At 34.8% G+C, this 24,355-nt stretch overlaps 2 protein-coding genes across 3 annotated transcripts in view; one reads left to right on the forward strand and one right to left on the reverse strand.

Moving 5' to 3' along the window:
* Nucleotides 1-24,355, reverse strand: part of LOC136419671 (ephrin-A5-like) — a 313,490-nt gene that overhangs the window by 268,914 nt on the left and 20,221 nt on the right. The window lies entirely within an intron of this gene.
* The window catches only part of LOC136419660 (UDP-glucosyltransferase 2-like), a 46,088-nt gene continuing 35,850 nt past the window's right edge, over nucleotides 14,118-24,355 (forward strand). The window contains exon 1 of the mRNA XM_066406174.1: nucleotides 14,118-14,124. The gene's annotated coding sequence lies outside the window, so the exon portion shown is untranslated. The remainder of the gene's footprint in view (nucleotides 14,125-24,355) is intronic.

The raw sequence follows: 24,355 nt of genomic DNA on the forward strand, positions 1-24,355 counted from the left end.
TTTTAAAGCGGCTTTGTATTTTTATTTGGGTCGAGTGACCATTTGGAAAACATTCTTTTAATCTTTCCGATATATCCTGTTTTATGTTCATTTTTATTCGACTTGTTTTGTAAACTAAAACGCGTGAATATAGAGGCTTATTTTATTAAATTCGCACACCCCTGCATGCTTTTCCAAAAGTCTTTTTCCCGTACGGGCAAGTCTATTTCCCGTTTTTCCCTAAATCCGTTTAGTATGCCCGAAGAACTACGAAATAAAATTTAGCATCAACTTTATCAAGCCGAAAACCGAGGAACTAAAACGGTGGCCTGGCGTATGAGTTTCTGGAAAAGTGAACATCAAAGAGAGGCGCCTCCAGAAAGGAAAGATCCGTGTTTAGATACACATACGTTGAAAATGGAGCGTAGAACTGTGATTAAACTTTACGTAAGATACATCAGAGGTACAGTTTCAATACTACGTATTTATTTAGGTACTTTCATTACAGTGCTCTAGTTATACGAGTTACGAGCATGGGATATTGAATAAGTTGTGAAGGTGTTTTAGTGATGGAATGGTAGATAGATATTTTGTGTTCTGGTAATCTAATATTAGGAAATATTCTTCTTCTCATTTGGAAGTTTTTAGTGTTATCCATCAGTTAATGGCAAAGTGAAAAACTCAAGTGTGCCTTCAATGAAGAACTCGCCCAAAAATTCCTCCAGAAGGCTGAACATTTTAAATTAGACCTAGATTAATTAGGAGCTTGTGGCATTGTCCAAAAGCGCACAAATAAACAAGTAATATTTCTTTAACGCATAAAATAAATTTAGAAAATTGTTAAATGCATGAAACCAAAGTATCTGCGTCGCATGTATGTCTCTACTTGGAGAATTGGATTTTTATGATGAACATTTAGTATTAATTTTCAGAGATATTAATGAGAACCTGAACTAACCTGAACTAACCTGAGATGAGTTTAGCATTTTGTGTGATTCCTTTCCACGCAAAAGTCAATGGAACCATTTACAATGACCATTCCACCTATGGTTCAAATAACGTAACTTTTTATGCACGGCACAGACTTCATATCGGCAGGGATGTCACATATTTTCAAAGTTAATATGTAACAGAAATTTATCAAGTATTGGTGCAGCGTTATCAGTATTTAACAATATTTAACAGTATTGTTAGATCCAGAGCAAATAATTATGATACAAATGAATAAAAAAGTTTTAAAACATTTTTTAAATACAACCAAAACGTCAACAAATTAAGCGGCAACCATGCAAAAAAATAGAGCTATGTATAGACATTCAAATATATCTTTATTCTTTTTTAGTATATTAAATTTACATGACTTGTCATTTTATGTAAGTCGATTCTCAATCGATACATTTTGTGACCTATTTTACAATTAGTATGTTTGCGTTCAGAATCATTATTAATATAAATATTCGGATAAGTAAAGAGTAGTATTAAATGGAATTTATTTTATTCAATAAACTTAAAATTCTCAAATTAAATATAACTACCGAAACGTAACAATCTATTATTTCTTCCTAAGAGCAAACAGATCGAAGTAATAGTAATTTTACCTGCAAAATTATTTCCATGGAAGTCGAAAAATTAACCGACGGTATTCCCTTCATTAACCACTATTATGAAAATTATCATTCACTAATTGCAATTATTATGGCCATGTTAAAAGTCCTTTCCCGTTGATTCCAGACATTCAGTACAAAACTCTTAAAGATACCTTTAAGTTGTACTTTTGCAATGTAAAACGTATTATTATTCACTTACAGATAATATATTTGCACTACATGGCAGGTAAGCGAGAACAAGGCAGAGCATAATAATTTATTTAAAACGAATTATCTCGAGTTCCGTTAATTCTCGATCGCAAAATTTAATTTTCTTCGAACCTCTGCTGATGTTTGATTGCAGATCACTGACAAAAATGGCTACTTAATAATTGAAACCCTGATTTATTAACGCTGTTGTGCCAACTCAGAGCCAAAACGTCCGTGAAACAGAGTTTAATCTCCTAAAAGAATCAAGACCACCTGAAATACCCCGAATAAATTATCGATTCAAATATACGTCACTAAAATATCTGGCTAGTTATTGCAGTGAAATGGAAAAAAAAAAACAAAGAAATTCGGCAACTTTCCCAAACAAAACTTGAAACGTAAAAAAAAAAAAAGTCCAATTTGGTCCTTTTGTCAAACGCTTTTATTGGACAGGGCCCCATAATCCTCTTCAGAATTATTCGACTTTATATGATCTGAAAATAGCCTATATAGAAAGAACGACCCTCTCACGAAGTTTTTGGATGAAATCGAAAGACAAGGAAGCTCTTTCCCTTTGAAGGCTTATCTCCTTACATAAGCACGCGTACATGCATAAAAAATATGCGTAGATCATTAAAAACTGAGGAGCTTCCTCTAGTGCGTCCTTGATATTTCATCTGTTCGCGAAATAACCTATTAAACCATAAACCGAGACCCTTCTGGCATCCGTCAATCCACTTCATTATCGATCTCCATAATTTCCATCGTGGAGACCGCCCTTTATTAGAACTACGTCGAAAGCAAAAAGGGCTCCATCAGTTTATCACTTGTCAGTTACAGTCAGCACATGGTCCGATTCGTCGGGATTGCGGGAGGTCGAGAAGAGGTGGATGGAGATTTATTTATTTCCTTTTGTTTTCTGCTATAAATACAATGGTGTATACACGTGGATGGAAAAACCCTATATGTATGTTTGTTTGTAGTGAAGGAAATTAGAGGGTTACTAAGTGAAAAAACGACAGTTCCGCTGTAGGGCAAAATTAACCTAATAGCTGTATTGATTGCATTGTTTTTAAAATTGTTGTCGTTTAGAGCTCCTCTAATGTGCCTATCAAATCACACAACTGACATTCGCCCCTATGATGGAGCACAAATGTTACCTAAACAGGCCTGTTGTAGGTAATCTTACCAGAATTTCCATGTATATCTAAAACATGACCATTAAATCAACATGAGCGTCCCGTGATAGGGGAGAGTTTCTACTGAGTGAATAATTTTACGCCCTTATTTAAACCTGGAGTAATTAAAGCACGTTGAAGGCTAATTTTCTTTTAAGGAAACATTGGAATTCTAACATATTTCTTTTATTAAATTGTTAACAATTTATATAGGGCAAAATGTTAGAATTCCAATGCCTGGTTTACATAGGTATGTTTTCCGTACTACGAAAAATGGAACGAGATAACAGATAACTATGTTTTTTCGTCCATTAACTTATAATAAAATGTGTTCGCAAAAAAGGCCTCTACTTAGGCTTGAAAATGCAACTGCGTGTCTGGCATTAATTCAAGTCGCCCACCGAAGATATTTTAGTTCAGCAATGAACACGCACATTTATCTCAATTTGACCAAATTCGCATCTATTACCGTTTTTAAAATCTCCATATCTACCTATTTAAATATGACTTCGGGGCTACCTGTATGAAAGGCAAATAGCAAATAAACCCTAAATTAAAAAAGGGTTTTATCATGAATGAAGTTACCTTTATTATGAACAAAGGTAGTTGTTTTTTTACTCTTTTATCAGTAAATTGGAAATATCAATAGAATGACTTATCGTAGAAAATTAGCAATTACAGGCAAGTACTATGTAACGAACCTTGATTTTGATACTGTTAGGTAATATTATTATGCACAGCAAGCAGTTGATTCGCGGTAATGTCTTAGTATTTCTATGGCAATCACGTGTGTTGATTCAGGATTTCGGAATACAAACAAAATGAACGTCATCCCCAGACATTTATGATGAAGCAGCAGTAGGAGAAAAAGCGTTGTATAAAACTCGAAAGTAAAGCATGTTACTTCCGAAATTACTGACCCTTTCTAGCAGCTCGATCGTAAGCTTTCGTCTTTCTTGTAACATACATATGTACGTTTTACTATCTAGTTACGTAATATACTATTTCCAAACGAAACTTTCAGCAGAGCTCTAAACTGAACATACCTGAAATCAATGAATATCAAACTAAATGCCTTTCGAAGGCAATGATTTAAAATAAATTCCATCTTTTCTCGTTGCTCTAACTCCCACCATACATTTGTTGATAGAATTTAATTAATTATTATGTTTCAGCAAAATTGATAAAACAATTTTTTCCGAATTTTGACAAAAAATGTTTGCTCGTTTTCTTAATCAAAACTAGTGACTAAATGGATTTGATTTAATAACTGGTTATATAATGAAAGCAAGTAGCTTCATTTATTAACTAAGTTGACAAATGGGATTTGGACCAGCACTCATCATTACAATTGTTGCTTACAAATATAGATATATGAGCTTGAGGAAGTTAAACATTCTATTTTTTTCTTATATTTCTTACTCATACTGCACAATTACGAAATGTTATTTTTGCGAAACCTGGCTTTGCTCGTCTTGCAGAATCCCACTCGTTACACAAAACTATCTTTCTGAACAGGTTACATAACCAGTTAATATGTCTATTAAAAATAAAAATTATGCATATGCGAAATATTTCCATATTCATCTCTACGTGGAACTCTATTGTTTTGTTTCATATTTCCATGCCCGGCTTCGCTACATGGATATATACCATTTAATTAAAAAATATCTGCATTGAATAAACCTAAACTAAAAATCTATATTTATGGACAATAAAATATGAAACTTTCCAACCTACTAGTGTTTTTTACTACCATCCTTAACTAGATTAACAATTTTTCCATTATAATTTTTAAACATAATGGCTCTCGCCTAACTAAAAATACCAAAACGTCACTCTATCACAGACCCATTAGCATAACCATTACGCTTATTTATTTAAATTTTATTACAATTTTAAATTCACAAAGCCGTCATGAAATTAATTTTTATATCCAAGTTCAGTGGCACGTGTGTAATGCGCTCTGCAACTCCCGCTTTTAATACGATTACGAAGAATAATGCCGTTTTCATGCTTGGAAACTTGCCACTTGGAAATTTTATATTGCGAATCGCTGACGTTTTCCTCTTCTACAAATAAATATGTATGTAAGGTCAAACTATACGTTTAAAATGTAAATGAAACGATACAGCGTTGGTGAGATTTATCATTCGTTGAGGGCAGACGTTAAAAAATAAATCAACTGTGGTAATAGTGAAAATCAAATAATGTAAATTTAGGCAATTATTTGGGTGGCGTAATAACAACAATAATTCCAGTAACATAAAGGCATTGCTCAAACAAAGCAAACATGTTTACATGGAATTCTCATAAAATGCATCGCAAAACCGGCAAACGCACTAATTAACAGACTTGTATACATATGAAAACATGCCGTGTATAAAAATTCAAAATTAAAACAATCCACTGTTGTGGAGGAGAGATTGTATATTCCTTTTCAACAAAAATGGCAACTTAACTCCATGAATAAACGAAAACAATGCTTCCAGAAGGACATATCTAACCAGGTTTTGTTAGAAGCTTCTAGTAAAAAATTTAACTTAATATATTTTTATTATGTCGAAAGCTTTAGAACCTATTAAAATTGTCTGTTTCTGCCTTATTATTGCTTCGCATTAAGCATCAATGTATATCTCGAAAGAAGAAATGTAAAACGTAGTGAAGGTGATTAAATATTAAGATCAGACATTAAGTTACCATTTGAGAAAAACAATACCGAAAACCGTTCTTTCAGTTTCAGTTCAGTTTTGAGAGTTCTCCATGTCTCACAAAATTGAGATACGAAAGAGAATAATTTATAATCGATTTGAACGACTAAATAAACGCGTGATTTGTACATCATGCCCTATCCTCAACGTCTCCTTAGAATTCGAGGAACAGAGATCAGGATTGGTTGGTTCCAAGCTAGAGCTATGTAATCAAATGTAGAAAAATCATCTCATGATGAGATCTATTTATGATAAGCGACAATGACGTAAAACATGTAATAGTGAATCTTGTAAAAAATGCATTGCCTACAGATTGAAGGTCCTGCTATTGACTGTCTAGTTTAAAGTCCAGAAGGATTGCGCCAACCTAAAGCAATAATGATAATTGTTTTCAGCGGTCTCTCACTTAAGGAAGAGGAGTCACGAAAGCATAGAAATCAATATTGTGAAGATATCAACGTATTTGTCTGAATAATATGTGTTGAAAGCTCAATCCTATTGCGTCCTAAAATAATCTAAACTGTCGTTCTAATCACACTTCCTTCATATGGTATATTATTCTTTCATAAGCCCCCTCCGTTGCCGAAAATAAAACTTCCTCCGGTCAAGGAATTTTCTGTTCATATATCCTTGGGTGCGAAGTACGAAACACAAGTAAGGAGAAAGATACGCTTTACGTGAAGAATTTTAAGGTTGTTCCATTAAACTTTTGCAGTGGCCAAGAGATAAGCGGTCAGAATTTCCCAAAACGACTCAACGCGTCCGCAATAAAGAATTGAAACGTCGAAAACGGAGTGACACCGGTGACACCGTCCGTAATTTCTCCCGGAGTACACCGGAATCTGCAATGAAATCAGGAGCAACGGGAGCATTGTCTACTTGTCCCGATTTTCGTGGCCTGCATCTCAACACAGACGTCGCGACGCTCTGTTTATCTGTATTTCGGATGGCCTAAAATGGTTTACGTGCTGCCGCAGAGACTTTATTTCTCTTTTTGTCTGAGAAATCGTTTCCAGACAGGTGAGTTTTATAGCGACGGGAAAAAAGGAAAAACTATATCCTGGAGTAAAACATGATTTGGCCCTGACGAATTCAATTTCGATCAAAAACGCTGGGTCTGGAAATATCTTTGAGGATAAACGGTGTCGCGTTAGCCATTTTTTGCGAAGCACCTACTGCATGAGACGTACGAAGGTAAAAAATTGCGCTCTGTGTATCGTATTTATGAGATGGAGAGGGTTTTCCCAGAACCAGGCAAAAAAATTCTTCGTACAAGCCACGGGCCATATCTAAGAAGCAACAAATAAGCAAGAAGACTATGCGTCCCCGCGCTGACTTCGTTTTTATGTAGATGGCACGTTAAACAACAGGATTCGGGGAGTTCAGTCACCCTTAGAGCGATCTCTAAAAGCTACGGCGCCTAGGAAGGGCGAAAAGGAATGCCAAAGACTGTGAGCTCAAACTGCGATTTTTACTAACAAAATATTTCAATTCCTAGCAACCCTCAGAGAAACCCTTGCGACGAAAGTTCTGAAGGATAAAAAGCACTCTTCCGGATGATGGACGCCGAAAACATAGGACAATTATTTATATCGAAACACAGGGTGTTTTTTTAACATGAGCCAAAGGCAAAATTACCTAACGGGTGTAGTCATGATTTATGAAGGTCGTTTAAGTGTTTTACAACTGACATTACGTGTGCTGGAGTTGTGACAGGAACGTTCAGTAAAAATGCAAACCGCTTCATTGTTTTCTTTTGTATTCCTCAAGATCGAGTAGCAGGGAAGTTTGTAATATAGTGTCAATGGAGCGTTTCTGACACAACCCGATAGGTAATGTCAGCTGAAAAACACTGTTGTTTTTGTCAAAACTCATTAAAAAAAAAAACAACACAATGCATTACATTAAAATTTCCAAGCTCAGGAAGAGACACAGGAAATAAGGATTAACCACAAAACAAGCATTGTATAAAAATACAGGGTGTCAACTCTAACATTTAGCAGTAAGAGTATTAAATGTAATAATAATTTAGTATCATATGACGAATATTTGCGAGCTACAAATTACGTTGACTGTAATTTAACCTCGAATTATTTTATCAAGCTGGTAAGCCTGAAAATAGGGAGAAAGAAAGAAATCCATTAAAAATTTAATATGCTAGACATCCTTAAGAGACGGTTACTAATAAAAACTCAAAAAAGTAGTAGTTCGTGTACTTTTAACCAATAAAATAATGTAATTAAAGCTCTAAAACTAAGAGCCTTATATTTCTGGACACAATGGTGAAAAGAGAGACTCTCGTCTCTTCCGTTTTACCTTGCCAGAGGATGGTTACTACTTTATATTATTAAATCCCTGTTCTAATTCGTGGTAACTTTGCAAGCAAAAAAATGTTCATAAAAATGACAGAATATTACACCTAAAAATGACAAAACAATATAGTGAAGAATATTGGAAATTTCACTATTTCCATAGAAACTAACTTCCTAGTACAATTACCAGGAATTTGAAAAAGCAGGCCTAGTGCTTAAGTGAAATTTTAGGGGAAATAGTGGAGAGTTGTCCGACACGATTATATTTAACTATACTCAAGTCTGTAATGAAAATGTATCATGTATAGATGGCAAATAAATAAATATAACAAAATTACATAACTGAGAGTAGTGTAATAAATTTTCACAAATTTTTCAAAATTTATATTTTTATGCCCCCTTAGGAAATAAAAAAATATTCTCTTTAGCTGCAGCATATGGATATGTGTGATATATGGAAATTTGTAACTCTATAATATCTCTAGACGTTTTTGTAACTATTTTGGTACCTAATAATGAAGCGGCTATGTTCTAAATTTAGTTAACTTCCGGGTACTTTCTGAATTACGCTGTCGTGTAAAACACAATGTGAAAAATAAAACTGCTCCTAATCAATGTCCAACGGTCAGGGGTTATGTGCAATGATAATTAATCACATCCTTTTCTATATTTCCGGCATAAGTTTAGTTTTTTCTCTACACTGACTGCCCTTAAAAACTTTCCCCAACTTCTTCTCGCCCTCCGATGTTTCTCCTTTGTCTATAATATACGAACATATCCAAGAGTTAAGGCTTTTAACAAGCTGCATTCAGAAACTTTTTGAAAACCGATCTGCACGGTAGAAAATTGGAAGATATAGTTAAGGATGGACTTTCAGAGCCTAATGACTGGTACGTAATAAGAGCATCAAGTTGCACTTTCAAAATAATGTAGGATAGAAAATTTGTGCTAACAAAGGATAGTCAGTTATCTTTATACCCATATTGTAGCAGCCCAAAAAGGGTAGTTTGTAGAAGTGCATGAGTACAAAATGCATTCATGTTAATTTGCCTAACGCTTTAAATTTAAATTCAATTAAAGTTTAAATCTCGGATGTGATCGGATTGAGATTCTTCATTTTTTGTCCGCATTTCCATATTAACTGCAGGTGGAATTTCAAATGAATAAAATATGCAAGTTAGTCTTAGACCTTCGCCCAACTGGATCTATTTAAATTTGCGTATTAATTTTAGCATTGAATAATTTAAAGCTACAATATAGAGAGTGCTATGCAATCCTTATCATATCTCCACATGTTTTGATCCAAAATAATCTTTTGTTGTTAAAATTACATGCGTGTAGGAAGTAATATATTTTTTTTAGGAATTACGGAAACTGATCTCTTTAGACAAACATAATTTATCGCGAAATTTAATCTCTGTGCATAACAGTTAAATTGGCATAATATATGCTGGAGTTCAAGCACTGATAAACGGGAAATTAGTTAACTACAACCTGATAAACCTATAGCATAATTCAATCACGACTTAATTAACGGCCTAGTCATGTGCATGGCTCCCATTGGGCATGTCAAACGCGTTTTTCTCACCTACATTCACATTCAACCCATATTTCCGATTCTCCAATTTCCTACGCTTTGTCGGTTGAAATGGATCTATTAGTATAACAGGCCGCATACAAATTGCATTTGGCAATTAGCCTTCAATCCATATATCTCTCAGAGTACCACATCAGACACCTAAAGTGTTGCCCATTACTGGTGCCTGTCTGAAAGTTACTCCTTGATAAGGTCCTTTAATGTGACCTTCTGATGTACGGGATGGTCAAGATTCTATGTTTATGTAGGGCATGGTCCTCCAGTCGAGTTGTCTCCAAAAAAAAAGACATTGAGAGTACTCTATTCGTTTTTCTTTATCTTCTATAGGTATATAAATCCTTTATAAACACGTAATTTTACTCATCCTGTACTTCTTGTGAGTCATCAGAAGCTCGGTTTTTCTCTTATTTATTATGGAATCCAAAGAAAGATTTTTCCATATTAATATTATCGGAAATGGTTATTCGTTCCTACCAGACAAATTTTACTTTTAAAAAAGAACCGTCGCCGCAAATATACTTACATCTTAAGAACTGAAGTGGACCACCCTGGTTTACAAGTTATTAGTATGCAGGTAGACTTAATAGGGCTTTTAAACACATTTTAACACTGAGGAGGAATATGCCCTTAACTTAATGGTTTCTCGTTTCACAAGTTCTGTACAGGAACGGTCTTTCACCTCAATAATCTAATGACATTTTTTATATACTGCAAGTAAGATGATCGCCAAGGTTTCGAGAAATTGAAGATGTTTTAAATTGGAAGTAGAGACAAACAGTCGGTATGGCCACATAAAAGTTGTCGTCTAGAGAATTGTATTATTATTAAACCAATTGAAACCGTAAAATTTTCCATTCCGTGTGATTTAGCGGGGAGTTTTAAAATTCCACTTCACTAAAGAGAAATTGTGCAATTTTCGATGAAGATTTGCTTAAACTCAATTCAAAAAAATTAAATTAAAAAAATTGTTTTTTTTTCTCATTTTCAATACGTAATTTTTCCCACATGAGGATACGAATGAAAAACAGACAATTAAAACCTTTCTCCATATTGGCATAATTTCAATTAATGATTCATAACTCACTTAATGACTTTTAGGATTGATGCTTTGTGTCCGCTGGCGAAAAGAAGTTGTTACAACGCCCAAGGACAATAAGAAAAGCATTCAAACCCATTCAAATAAAGATCAAATCCTAAATTTCCTTTCTCAATTCCTTTATAGTGATTCGATGTTTCAGTCGCCTCTTGGATACTTACCAAACGATATAACGAGATAATAACAAAATGATAAAACATACTCCTGTTACATTAATTTTTAGGGTGGCACAAGTCCCTAAATATTACGTAATTGACGCAAACTTGACCGATGTCTATTTCCTTATGCTGAGAAATAGTTCTTGCAACCCCTAGAGATCACAATCCCTATGGAATTTTAATGCAGCATTTCCTGATAAATGGCTTGATCGGTATAGAGTCCTGTTAAAGTCAGTTGCATTTCGTGAGTTATCCTTGAGATCATTCGGGATTCCCTACACGATGACAGATATATACTCATGATTTTATCTTATTTACGCAGTCAAATAAGTCAAAATAAATCTCTTTTACGGATATTTAACGGTTAGAATATGCTTTAAGAAAATTTTGCCATTGAAATGATGTCACACGATCTCCTATTTTCTTATTATACTTTTTTAATTACGTTGACCTTCCGCCACTTCTTTTCTATTGCACTAAGTGATAATTTTTTTACAACAGAATCTATTTATGAGGACTTTTTAAAAAATACATGATATATGATGCATACCCCCTCACCCCTGCTATTTGTATAATAAAGTATAACACGGTAGGATAATGTATGCATCACTTTTCATGCCACATTCCTTCTATTCCATTAAATTAATACATATCTTCAGGGGGTTTCCAAAACTGCAAAAGTTTATAACGATGTTAATAAGTTTTGTCCGTAAAATAGACGGGAAAATTAATTCTGGGAGTTATAACTGAACGTGACCGGTTTAGGGAACATATACAAATCAGGGTAAAATAATACATGCAAGGTTAACAGTTGCAGGTTATCACGTCATATGTTCATGAGTATCTTCTCGTAAACCTTGTATGAAACTTGTACCTTTGATTTCGGGACATAATTGGGAACCGTTCTTGGATCCCAGAGGGGAATTTATTAGGCCTATTATTCGTATGTAAAAGGACATTCTTTTCATTCTCCAAATTAATAAGCCCGTGAACTAAAGAAAGGCATTATACTTAAGCTTCGCAACAGTAGGGCCCCACAGCACACGCCTCATTACACTAGACTTGATAGTCGAGGTCCATAATGCTTACACTTCGTTTCTAACTATTTGGTAATGGTCAACCCCTCAGTATACGTTTCGTCACATTGGATTCGACAATATTCGTTATCGAGCGCCTACATTATTCAAGCTCAGCAATAGTTGAGTTCCACAGAACTCATAATTCGGTAATAGTTGGACCTCACCTTAAGCTCGGCAATAATTGATCCCCACTACACTAAACATTGACCCTCACCACGCAACATATATAACTTAACCACAGGTGAGCCTCACAGTACGCTTAATGGTAATAGTTGGTTTCCACCTTATGCATAAACACCAAACCAAGTGTCAAACTTACAATAGCAGCCAGGCAAATACTGTTAATTCCTAGAGAAATACGTCCCTGTTTGAATCGCTCTTCTTAACCAAAAATAATACCTTCCCCTCTACTGCCTAGTAGTGCGTTTTAGTTAGTGTGGGTATAATTAATTCCCGTATTTCTGTAATCGACCCCTTTTTTGTTTAATTAACACATTCTTCAAATGTATGCTTTTCTTTGGGCCAGTAAAGGTTTACCCCAAAGATGTTATTTGTGACCCCTTTATCACACAAAACCTGCTGGGGGTGGCATCCGAGACTTTAATACTACTTTAAAGGGTGACCTTTCAAGTAACCCCAAACAAACGGCTGCAGGACGGATCAAATTAAATAAAAGCTGCCAGTTGTGCGTCTGTAACTTAATGCATAAATATTGGTATTATCGTGAACAAATTTCGTATGTGTCACCAGTTCCAGTTTTCGTTTAAACATTGTGAAATGCCACGATAAAACGAGATCGAAAACACCGCACAGAACCCTGTATCTTGTATCGTTTTCGAGATCTCGATAATATCCTCGAACTTGAAACTCTCTACACTTCTTTCGAAAGCACTATGAATATGAATTTGACTCAGTGCCTGCCACTTCACTGTGTGAGCTTTACTCTATCTTATCCGTACCATCAATCTACTCTGTCTCGTGGTATTTGAAAGGGGTTGTAACCACCGAAGGAAATCTATCATTAACTAGGAAACGTATCAAACTGGTAAGGGCGGCGGAAATTTTAAGACTCATGTCCGATCGATCTTGTATTAGACCTAAAATAAAACTCTGAAAGCAATATTATTTCTTTCTTTCCTCCCTGTTAGTGCATTGTATTACGTAATCGATATACGCTAGAAACGGCTGAATAGAATTAGTATTGCAGTCGAGTCCTTATTGCCCATAACAAGGAGAACACAAATCGAGCCATAAAACAGAATCAAACAATGCTCAGTTGACGCGACTCAATCAACTATAATCTTGATTGTAGATATATTATTTTTGTTCGGAGCAACACTCGAAGCTGTTATCTCGCTCACACACCCCCGACCCTTTCCCATTAAGATATAGCCATTAAAGTTTCATATTCATCCCCAGACAGGCTTAAACATTAAAGTAGACTTAGGATCCAGTCACGCAGACTATTAATTTGTCCGCGGTATTTCAATCAGGCCTTATCTTTCCAACAACAAACTTTCCATTGGAAAACTATAAGTTAACAAAACAAAACCCGTGAAGGGTGTCGGCGCAACTTGTCAATAAGGGTGGTATTTTTTTAGAAAACATCCTGACATTTACCTAATGGATTTCTCGAGGTACGTAAAACCCTTCCGATCCCATCAAAGTGCTGTTCGTAACCTTTTCCTCGGGGATAGACAATGGCGTTGTTGCAGGTGAAACAATAGAGAGAAGAGAAAAACTGTACCTTAGGGTATAAAAAGCTAAAGTGCGTTGCACAGGATTGTCAATATGGCTTAATAAATTATTTAAGATGAGTGGGTAGGTATTTGAACAAGTGAGAAGGAGCATGTATACAAATTTAAAGAAATGTCCCTAACATGTCTATGCAAATGTGAAAAATGAACGGAATGCAAGAAAACGGAAAATTTTGAGAGAGAGAGAGAGAGAGGAACTTTTTTGAAGGAATTTCAGAGAAAAGGGAAAAATAAAAAAATTCAAGGAATCTGTATGCCGGAGGTCCAAGCGAACCCTGGATATAGGAGACTAACATGGAAAATTGTTTTTTTATTTTGCACCTGCACGGTTATCCAATTGAAGAACTTTTACATGAAGGTCATAGTACTCACGACCGGTCATCATTCTGTATTTTTTTCAATTTCCTAATTAGAGCCGTTTTAGCCTCCAAATATCAAAAATTTGAATGTCCCGTGTAACCGTTCAAGGCCACGATTGATCAGAATTAAACAAACACAAAGTCGCCGGCAAGATAAGACCTTATGTCAAATGACAATTTATTTTTTTTATTTAACATTTTATTTAAATGCAACAAAGAAAAAGTGAAAACAAATAAATTAAACAACTACCTACATATTAAAGTTCAACCACACAAGCAAGTGAACAAAAGCAAAAAACTTTAACATGATTTGCAAAAACATTTACGGCAATTGCTCAAAGAGGCCAGCTTCTGCAGCTATGCAATATGCCAACCGGTCTTGACCAATGGTGGCCTCGAACAGTTACGCGGGACATTCAAATTTTTGAAATTTGGAGGCGTTTTGAGCTAAAATGAATTTTTCGCAATTTGGAGTTCAAAATATGTCTCAAAATTTGAAAGATTCCTATGACATTCAGAGACATTGGAAAAAACTGAAATTTTGGAAAAACATTTGTATTGTTTACTTTTGCGTGCGTGTTACTTCGGAAACACATCCACAGAAGCCTCCAGAAAGGGAACAACGAGTTCGAAATTATTTTCTATTCCTGCATAGAAATTTAGCCGAATTTAGTGCACTTTCTAAGCCTAAAGGATAGCCTTCAGGTGAGATTCTTGAACCTCGGAAGCAGAAATGTCTCAGAGAATGATGTCATTGCAATGCGGTTACGGCCAACGCACAAGAGCACAATCCACAGTGCTAAAATTCCTTACTTTGGTGTTGTCTCTTTCTCTCCCTTCTGCTATAATATATATTGTTCACTTAAGTTAAGTGATTTTCCAATTAACTCTCTTCTGAGTCCATCCTTAATATTTTTAACTAGTAAAACTTTATTGGAGGTGGTCGAATCTCCTTTGAGACTCGAATTACAAAGTTATATAGCTTTAGAGGTCATTTGTGCATAAGTTACTCTACGTCCCGGGATTTGATATATCAGACAGCGTCTGATGGAAAATACACACAAGAGGCCGAATCGACCTTTGACCGCCCGTTTGACAGTAATTAGCAGAAGCGAGCAGGTTTTGCTATTTATGGGATCTCAAATCGCCCCGTCGGAAATAGTGGAAGGCCTGACGCGAAATTTAATAAGCGAGGAATCGCGGAAGAGCGTCTAATTAAATTTCTGATAAGGTTTCGTATTTTTACTAATCGTTTCGCTGTTGCGATGTGGCGGCCTTAAACGAAGAAAAATCTCGTAATAATACCTACACAGCATGATCAAGACATTCATTCTCATTAAAACGATTCATGCTCATTAAAACGATAAAAACAAATTTTAAAACTAAAAATGTTCTGTGAACAAAGATGGACACACTATTGGTACACTAGAGGCCATCGACTTTGGAAACAAAATATATCCTGAAATCCAACGAAATTCGTCTATATCTAATAAAACAGGTTTCACGAAAGTAGCACTACTAAAGAAATCGCAAAACGAAATGAACACCGGATAGCAAAGTTAACATGATTTCGATAAAAATGTTTCTTTCCATGGTTGAAAGGCTTACTTTTGATTCTTTGATACTTTTGATTGATCGAATATCTACTACTTACAATGTTTTACAATTACTTTCTAGTGGGTAAGTTTTGAAGTTTCCAGATCTAGATTTGATGATTCCACGCGTTGTTTGAAAGGAAACCATTTTCCGCTTAACTGTATATCTTCAGGAAAATATAAAATCCGGGAATTTGAGTATGAAATTTGGTTATTCCAACGGAATGAGGCGAAGCTGCTGCTGCCTCCGGCACGCTTTTTCCCAATTGATTTCCTTATTTATCGCGTTATAAGCTGCTCGTCGCCAGCATATTCGATTCTGTTTGTAATATCTAACTTCGGGGCCCTTCGTAACATACAACCGGGCCATTATTTGCCATTTTGCGAACACTTATATTTCTCGGAATATTTTTCTCCTGTCATTTCGTCTACGGTGAAATATTTTCTAGCTCTCTGGGAACGCACGTATTTCACAATGAAATTTCAACATTGTTTGGTCTTTATATAGTTCTGTTTCATATCAGCACATTTTATTTTCTAAGCGCTTCATTAAAAATGATGATACTCTGTTTCTTTTCAGAAATTTGTGAATACATTCTTCTGAACAAAAAAAAAGTCCCCATTCCGAAACCATCTCTTCAACCACAACTTTAACTTTGGGAAACCCACAACTTATGTAGCTGCGCAACATGTTGGCCATTATATCTGGGTAATTATTTAAGCTTTTCGTAAATAAATACACAACATCGCCCAGTTCCCCGCCGTAATTTTCGGTCTGTGTATACCTAACTGTCATTCTGTCCGTCTGTTAGTAAATTCATCCTGTTTTATGGTGTATACACGATAGGGAAGTTTAAGTTTATTTTATTATACCTTAAGTCAAATTATGTAATATGTCTGAGGTATACACTTCATTAATTTTATCATCGTTACATCAACTTTCTGGATAATTTACATTCATGTAGTGGTGTCACGATTTTCGATTGTTAGACGATATACTGTAATATGTTGCTATCACATTACATCATGTAAAAAATCACATTTTAATTCATTTGAAGAGTGACTACTCAGCAGAAATCACGACTATTGCCTCTACTACCTTTCAATATTCTGTGCTACAGTTGCCAACAAATTCAGTACGATAAGCAATTACTTCCAACATCAATCACTGTGAATGGCCAGACAAATTTACCGATTCGACTCCTATTGGCATAATTATAAACAATTATTTAAAATGCATGTCTTCTGAGAGGAGTCTATTTGAATGATTTTACAATAAGATCTTCCGCTAAGTGTTATAGAAATCTCATGGAGAAAAGAAATTACAATCATATCAATTCCCACTTTATTGCGGCCGGCATAACATTTTATAAATATCCGACAAAAATGAACCCTCTAGCCCTATAGCGACAAGGCTTCAACCGTTTATCGCATTTTCACTTTTGACAGGTATTATGTGTCACTCATCTGGCATTATGTGACCAGCAATACAGCACTGACATTATCGCTCCGCCCCGGCACTATTGTGATTTCTCCTATATTTTGAATGGTTGAAGGGGGTGCGACTGCCTCATGATTTTATTACTAGATCATCCTGACATTAATTTCCCCATTTTTATTCAGTTTCGTATTTATGCCTCTGGCTGGCATTTAAATAATTTGAAGACGGTGCCTGCTTGTAATATGCCTGCTTAGGCACGTATAAAATGGGACTATCTTGGCGTTGCAGCAGGAGCATTTTGCTGTAAACATATTCCAGAAGCTTATAGCTAAGTTACGCTATTAACAACAAAAGTTTTCAAATTAAATAGAAAGCCATATCTTTGAAAAAACAGCTTTACTGAAATTAACGAACTTTATAGCGCATAAATATGAATATTTCTACTTATTTTAATGGAAAATTGTGATTAGTCTTTCCATTGTTCTGCAAACAATATTATATTTTTATGTAAATATATTGGCCAAAACGCATAAACGACAAATGCGTAATAAAGGGCGGAAAATAATGGCGACATAAATTACTGTGGCTTCCATTTTTATTGTTGGAAAGATTAAGGAATTACTTTTGGGAAGAAAACAGGTGCTTAATGTATTACAAATTGATGAGGTATTTCTAAATTTTTCATAAAATGACAATTTTTATTGGTAACAATGGAAATGTAGTTTTCCATGGTTCCAAAAATTGTCACATGACACATTTTTAATATGAAACCCCCACGTTTCATTCATAACGAGGAAGATAATTGTGTAGGAAGTCCTTATGAAGTACAGGTGGAACCGGTATTGGAATCAGTAAAACTCATGAAGTAATGAAGTGAAATAGATCAAACAGATAAAGGGCATGCTTTATAAAAGTAAAAGTTAAACTTAAGGCCGATATATGTTTCAAAAAATGCGGTATTGCCATTTGAAAAAATACTAATTGATGTATGTTTCTCCATGTAAACAATCAGCTTCTATAGTAAGTATAACATAAACTTTAATAATCATCATCGTACATTGCAACATATAAAAACACAAGAAAACAGCTGGAGTTCTAACGACTTAAACGGGTAAGCCAAAAGGAAAAAAACGTTTACATAACATATAAAATAAATATAGCATATTTTGTTTAATATTACGTGAAGAATGAACTTTACTGACGTTGGATGGGAAAGCTGTCGACACAGCCGAACCTTGTCAACATTCCTGTTTGATACAAGAGAAATTCACAGTTTACTTTATTGGGGGTTGTTAAAACGACTTAAAAAAATCTATGTTTTTCTTACCGCCAGAGATATAACAACCTTCTCTGGTGGTCTTCAAAAGCTCTGATATTAAAGTAGGTGGTGTAGATACTAAAATAATTAAAGTGGAAATACATTGCACCCACCATTAAGCTCCCCATTTTAGACGAAATTCTCCCTATCTCATTGCACGGCATTTTACCTTCAACCCGGATTGGAAAATTGGGAAACGAATTAGCAGGTCGAAAAAAGACAAAAACCCGTCGAAAATAAAGAGACAAAAGCGTAAAAGGTAATTGAACTTTGGCTGAAATAGTGAAATAGATAATTGCATGAAAGGGGTTAAAGAGAGAGATTGTTTTTTAGTGACAATAAAAAGTGGGTAAATTTATTGAAAATATGAGACAAAGTGGCAGTTTCGTCAGAATCTAGAAACGTTGTTTCAGTCGTAAACTAAGTTTGGCTAAATAGGGTTGCCGAAATAACTATTGAGATCAAATTTTACAGTAGTTTTGAAAGCCATTTTGCAAAAATTGTAAGCTTGTTGCGATATTGACGGATAATTTTGCGGTACATTGAGATAATGTTCAAAGAATTTTTCGAAGATATACAGGGTATCCCTTAATTGGTGTAAGGGATTTTACCTATATATTCTAAGTGAAGAGTATGGTAAAAAGTTCATAAGAACATACATACGTTCATACGCGCTTCATTAATGAGATACAAGGTGTTTATGGAGATCCTGGGAATAGCCTATTAACAACTTTTATACAATATAAATTTGAGACACCCTCTATAGAATTTTTTGAGACACCTTGTACAAAAGTTCTGATAAAGATTTATAATTTAGTTAGTAGTAGTGAGTTGGTAGTTACTAAATACGATTATTTAGGGCTCAAATTTGAGGAACTTCCATGCATTTTAAGTAGTATCAAATTATCTGTCAAGCTGTAAAAACGTTTTGATTTTTGTAAAATGTATAGTAAATACTATAGCGTGGTCCTTAGCAAATTCATTAATTATTAAAATTTATTTATCAAATTCAAATAAGATTTAAGACTTACGAGACTTAAGACGTACGTAATATCATAAAAATATTTTCCATTTTCTTTGGTTTTTAACATTAACTTCCCCATTGGGCCTAACTACCTGATTGTTTCGCATCAATATATGTATGTATTTCATACAGCAAATTTGAGCCACCATTTTAGCTGAAATTTAAGGAAATCTGAGAATATTGCTGCCAGCACACATCAAAGGCTCTTCTTTGATGTGTCTAACAATTTCAATTACTACTCGTATTTCGAACTAAATTAGGTTCTCGTATAAAACTCCGAGTTGGGAAATTATTTGTTTATTGCGTTATTGAATTTGCCGGCAAACTACAGGAAGAACTATAATATGCAATAAAGCCAGGCATACACATTGGCGGAAGATGATGGTATATTAACTTTAATGCTCTCTTGCTTGCCTTATCCTTCTGGTTTGTTGCCTAGCTACGTGCTACGTGCCGAGATCTAAGTAGTATTTATTGATAGTTAGGTGGCTGATAATCGGTTTGACCTATCTGCGGAATTTTATGGAATTTGGTTGGGTTTGGATAACCTCAGATGGTTGCCTCTATTATGTGAAGGAATGGTACATTACAGCAAAGTGGTGTTCAGAATGAGAAAAGGACCCGTCACACGATTAGCTGTCAGGAGTTATGTGTATGTTAATAAAGCAGCGGAGAGTTGAGAGTATTTCAGAAAGTTGACGATTAAAGTATTTTAAAAATGTGATTATAAATCTGCAAACTCTGTTAAATGATAAACTCTCACCATGATTTGGTTCCATTAACTATTATTGAACATCGTTTTCTCTTTAAAAATGAACAACAATTAGAACGAAACACTTCACATTACATATCAATGTCTTATATTAATGAAATGTTAACATCTTGGTTAATGTAACAGTAAAAGTCAAATGTACTGACTGATTTGTTTTCAGTATTGAGCTAAAAACTACCCTCTCCTATAAAACATAAATTTAAATTATTGCCCAGTTAAAATTACCATTACAGCACCCAGATGGTGTTAATTAAACTTCAACTTCCATAAATTTTATTACAGAAACTTTGTTAATATTCATTGGGAATTAGAGTTATCACCGAGACATGAGTAGGAATGGGAAATTATTAGATTTTTATTTAAATGAGGTGTTAATTTCGTTTTTCGAATTTTATGAGCAGAGCCGTGGAACACTCCTCCAAAACTGATGGTGGTCAAGTGATCAATATTCTAAAGGTAAGTATTTTGTTACCATAAGACATAAAACTCATCAAAAATGGTATAAAAACTGCAAAGAATTATATTAATTATCGCTACTTAACTGGGGTTAATTTTTAAATAGATACCTAAATTCTAGTTTCTGACCTTAACTCTCAATGATGATTTTGTAGGAATTCATTCAAATACTCTCAATTTCTGCCATGAGTGAATAGCTAAGATTTAAATTCCCCAAAAAGCAGGATACATTTCAAATGCAAAACATTTCTATGGAAATTTTACTAGAAAAAATAAAGGCAATAAACTAAATCTTCAAGAATTATCTCGTTGACCATAAATTTAGTCTTGTCAGTCTGTTAATAAAACAATCTTGACCACTATCACTTAATAATTAACCAATATTCAGCTTGTTGACTAAAGTTAAAATAGAGGTGAGTCATATAACATCAGAGGAAAAATAAGGGATCTGCGGGATATAAAGTTTTTATTCCGGCCGGCCATTTTAGTCCCACCTGTTGCCATGACAACCCACTCGCTCATTTATAGCGCATAATATTGCGATTTTACTCGGCGTTGACCGTCACAATACTTGATTGTGCCATCCCATATTATTTACGTTTTAATAGATCTTTTCCTTGGCAATGGACAATTGCTGTGGTAAAGAACGTATAATATTATATACTTTCATTTTAAGGCCATTATTCTCTAGAGAAATTTGCACCCCTCGCATGCGGCTCTCACTTAAGTCATGATAACTATCAAAAAAGCTCATATAATCATATACTGTTACTTTCCATACTACCACTTTCTACAATTTAAATAATTGTTACTTTCTTTTGGCTGCTGTGGTTTTTGATGAAGATTTAAAAAATGCAATTTGTGTTCGTAAACCCTTGCTTGAACTTTGCCAGCGGCGATTTAATACTGCAGACATAGACATAACCACTGATCAAAACCGACAACCTCAATTTCTTTTACTTAAAGCTGAGCTAGAAGACCTTAGAATTTTCCATATGAAATATGTTGCTGTCACCAGAACATTACGTGACAGACTCGTCTAATGGCAATGGCCCCATTCTACAGAGCCAACGATTGTGCCACTGTTCGAATTTCTGCTGAATTACCCGCTACCCTTCAAATATGCACATTTAAATGAGAACTGACGTTATTTTTTGTCCGAATTTTAACTAGTTGTGCAACTGCTGAACAACCACCGAGCAGGACCAATATGTTTTAAATGGAATACTTTTTTAATAATAGAGAATTACGCGCAGTGCTCCTGCAAGGCTTATGATCCAAAAATATACCTCGCATGAATAGCTTTTGACGGAGCAGTCCATTTTAGACTTTGAGGAAAATCCCACTTCCACGATTATGTGCCTTAATTTATTTACCAACATATTCGCCAATTTTCAGCCAAAAACTATAGCTACAGATAAAACCATTTGCTCTCGAGGTTTGCCACTAATAACCAGTTAATACAAAACCCGTGCAAAGTTTTGGTTTTAATCTAACACAGACCTTTTTGTAGGAAGTCAGGGCAAAGTCTGAGCTTTATAATTTTCCCTTAGCACTACACTAAATGTACGATATAACGTCAGGGTACACTTTGTTCGTCTAAAGTTAATTATTAAATTTACAACAAAAGCCGATGCCAGTGTCACTCAGAGTGTGCGAAATTTAATTTTAAAGCGATTAAATCTATTTCAGTAGTTTTGCAGCAAGAGTCGAGGTCCAGATTAAATGTATTTATTCCAAACTGAGACTTGTCAAACATTACAAATTTAGGAATATGTAAAACAAGACCACATAAATGTAATTCGATGTAATTTGGTGTCTTCTGGGATCTCCGTGTAGTCAATTAAAACAAACGTTCTTCCCATCTTGATAGATGCGTGACAAGCCATCTAAAACGGAATTATCATAAAAAGCGAAGACACCTCCAGGATACATTTTATTTGAAAACCTTGGCATATTAACATATTTTTCAGATTTAGGCTTCGAGACCTGAAATTATGAAGAGGAACCCGGGAGAAATCGCGGAATTCGCGAAACAATCGGAAAATTAGCAATAATAATTGGGGGGGTTTATTCAAATATTCCCCGAATTGTAGCCTAAATAATTGATATAATATGCTGCGATCGAATTGGAAGGCATTAAATTTGCACACTACTGACTGAATATTAAGGATCGTTGATGTGTCTTGAGATTGATCCATCAAGAACTAAACTGTAGTGTTCCACAGTTGATGTAAGTAAATAAGTTAACAATCTTTAACGTGAAAAAACTGTATATGCCGAAAAGTATGTCGATGATAATTTTAAAAAACTACAAGGCGTTTCAAATTCGATGATTTTGCGGAAGATTTCAGTTATTATTCAAGCTAACGACATATGGTTTTCACAATCTCATTTTCAATATTTACAAAATGAAAGTTGACAGTGATTAAACAGTCGTCGCCATGTTGATTTCATATATACAGAGTGTCTTTTAAAACTCTGCAGTTTGAGAGCTCTTATAAATTTAATTTATCCAACAAGATACCAAGAAAGTTAACATTAAACAGTACCGAATAGTAGCAAGTCTGTTTAATATTAACAGTTAGAGCCAGGTTGGAGCTAGATTGCTGTTGGGAAGACGTCGGTAAAATTAGCAGACTGTGAAACACTGAGTCATTGTAACGAAGACAAGACGTGCGAATCAAAATCTGAATTGGCTTTGACGATCCGTTTGGATATGATGAATGAGGAAACAGACGACGAGGCAGGGGAGTCAGATGAGTCGAAAACGATTATTGCATTAAACTCCAAAGAGATACCACATCTCGAAAACTGAGCCAAGCAGGATTGAGTATAGTGATGGAGATATCTGCCAGGAGCTTTTAATTGAAATATGATACTGAGGATTGGTGGGTGCAAACGCGAAACTAATTCATCCTCAATCAAACGACATAGCCTAAAGATCTAGGTAAAGACAATAAGAGCTGCATTATTGAAACTACATGGACTATAGTTGTCACAGAGCTTGAAACATAACCAGGTTAAAAAAGTTTGATATTTGCTAATAAAATTCTAAAAACGTGAGCAGTTAAAATCATGTTAAAAGATTGTGCACAGCTTACAAATAGGGCTGCTCTGCTCAAAATTGCCTTTACAGGCATTTGGATGTTCGTCTTTTTGAAAATATTTTTAACTTGTAAAAATGGCTCGTCTTAGAGGCTGTCCAGTGTTTGATAATTCAAGATGTAGTCAACACGAAAGTATTTTTGATCAGATTATTATTTAGCCCTGCAGCATACATTTGATAATGTAAAATATAATTTATAGAGGTGCGAGATTAAACCATTGTGAGACTTAATTTGGTAAGTCATAAGCCACCAATCAAAATTTGTTAATAAATCAGAATTAAATGAGTTCAAAATAGCTACTTAGAAAAATTAGAATAATATAGAGTTGAGTGTTAAAAGTATAGATCAGATAATTTCACCGAAACAAGGACGTACGAAAATTAAGCAAGAAGCTACCAACCCTTCAGAAGACATGGCTAGATATTAATTTATCAAGTTAAATGAGATAGCTTAGAATTTAGAAGGGACACCTATCAGTGCCACTAATCTTCTGTGCCAAACAGTACGCCAACACCCGGGCTTTCGGTGTCATTTTCTGGAATGACGTGGCTAAACAGAAGGAGGAATGAAAATTATGAGAAAACCAGGAAGAAGACTTTCCCTTCCTTCCCAATTTT

This window comes from Euwallacea similis, chromosome 3, assembly GCF_039881205.1.
Source record: "Euwallacea similis isolate ESF13 chromosome 3, ESF131.1, whole genome shotgun sequence".
NCBI classification, from domain to species: domain Eukaryota; kingdom Metazoa; phylum Arthropoda; class Insecta; order Coleoptera; family Curculionidae; genus Euwallacea; species Euwallacea similis.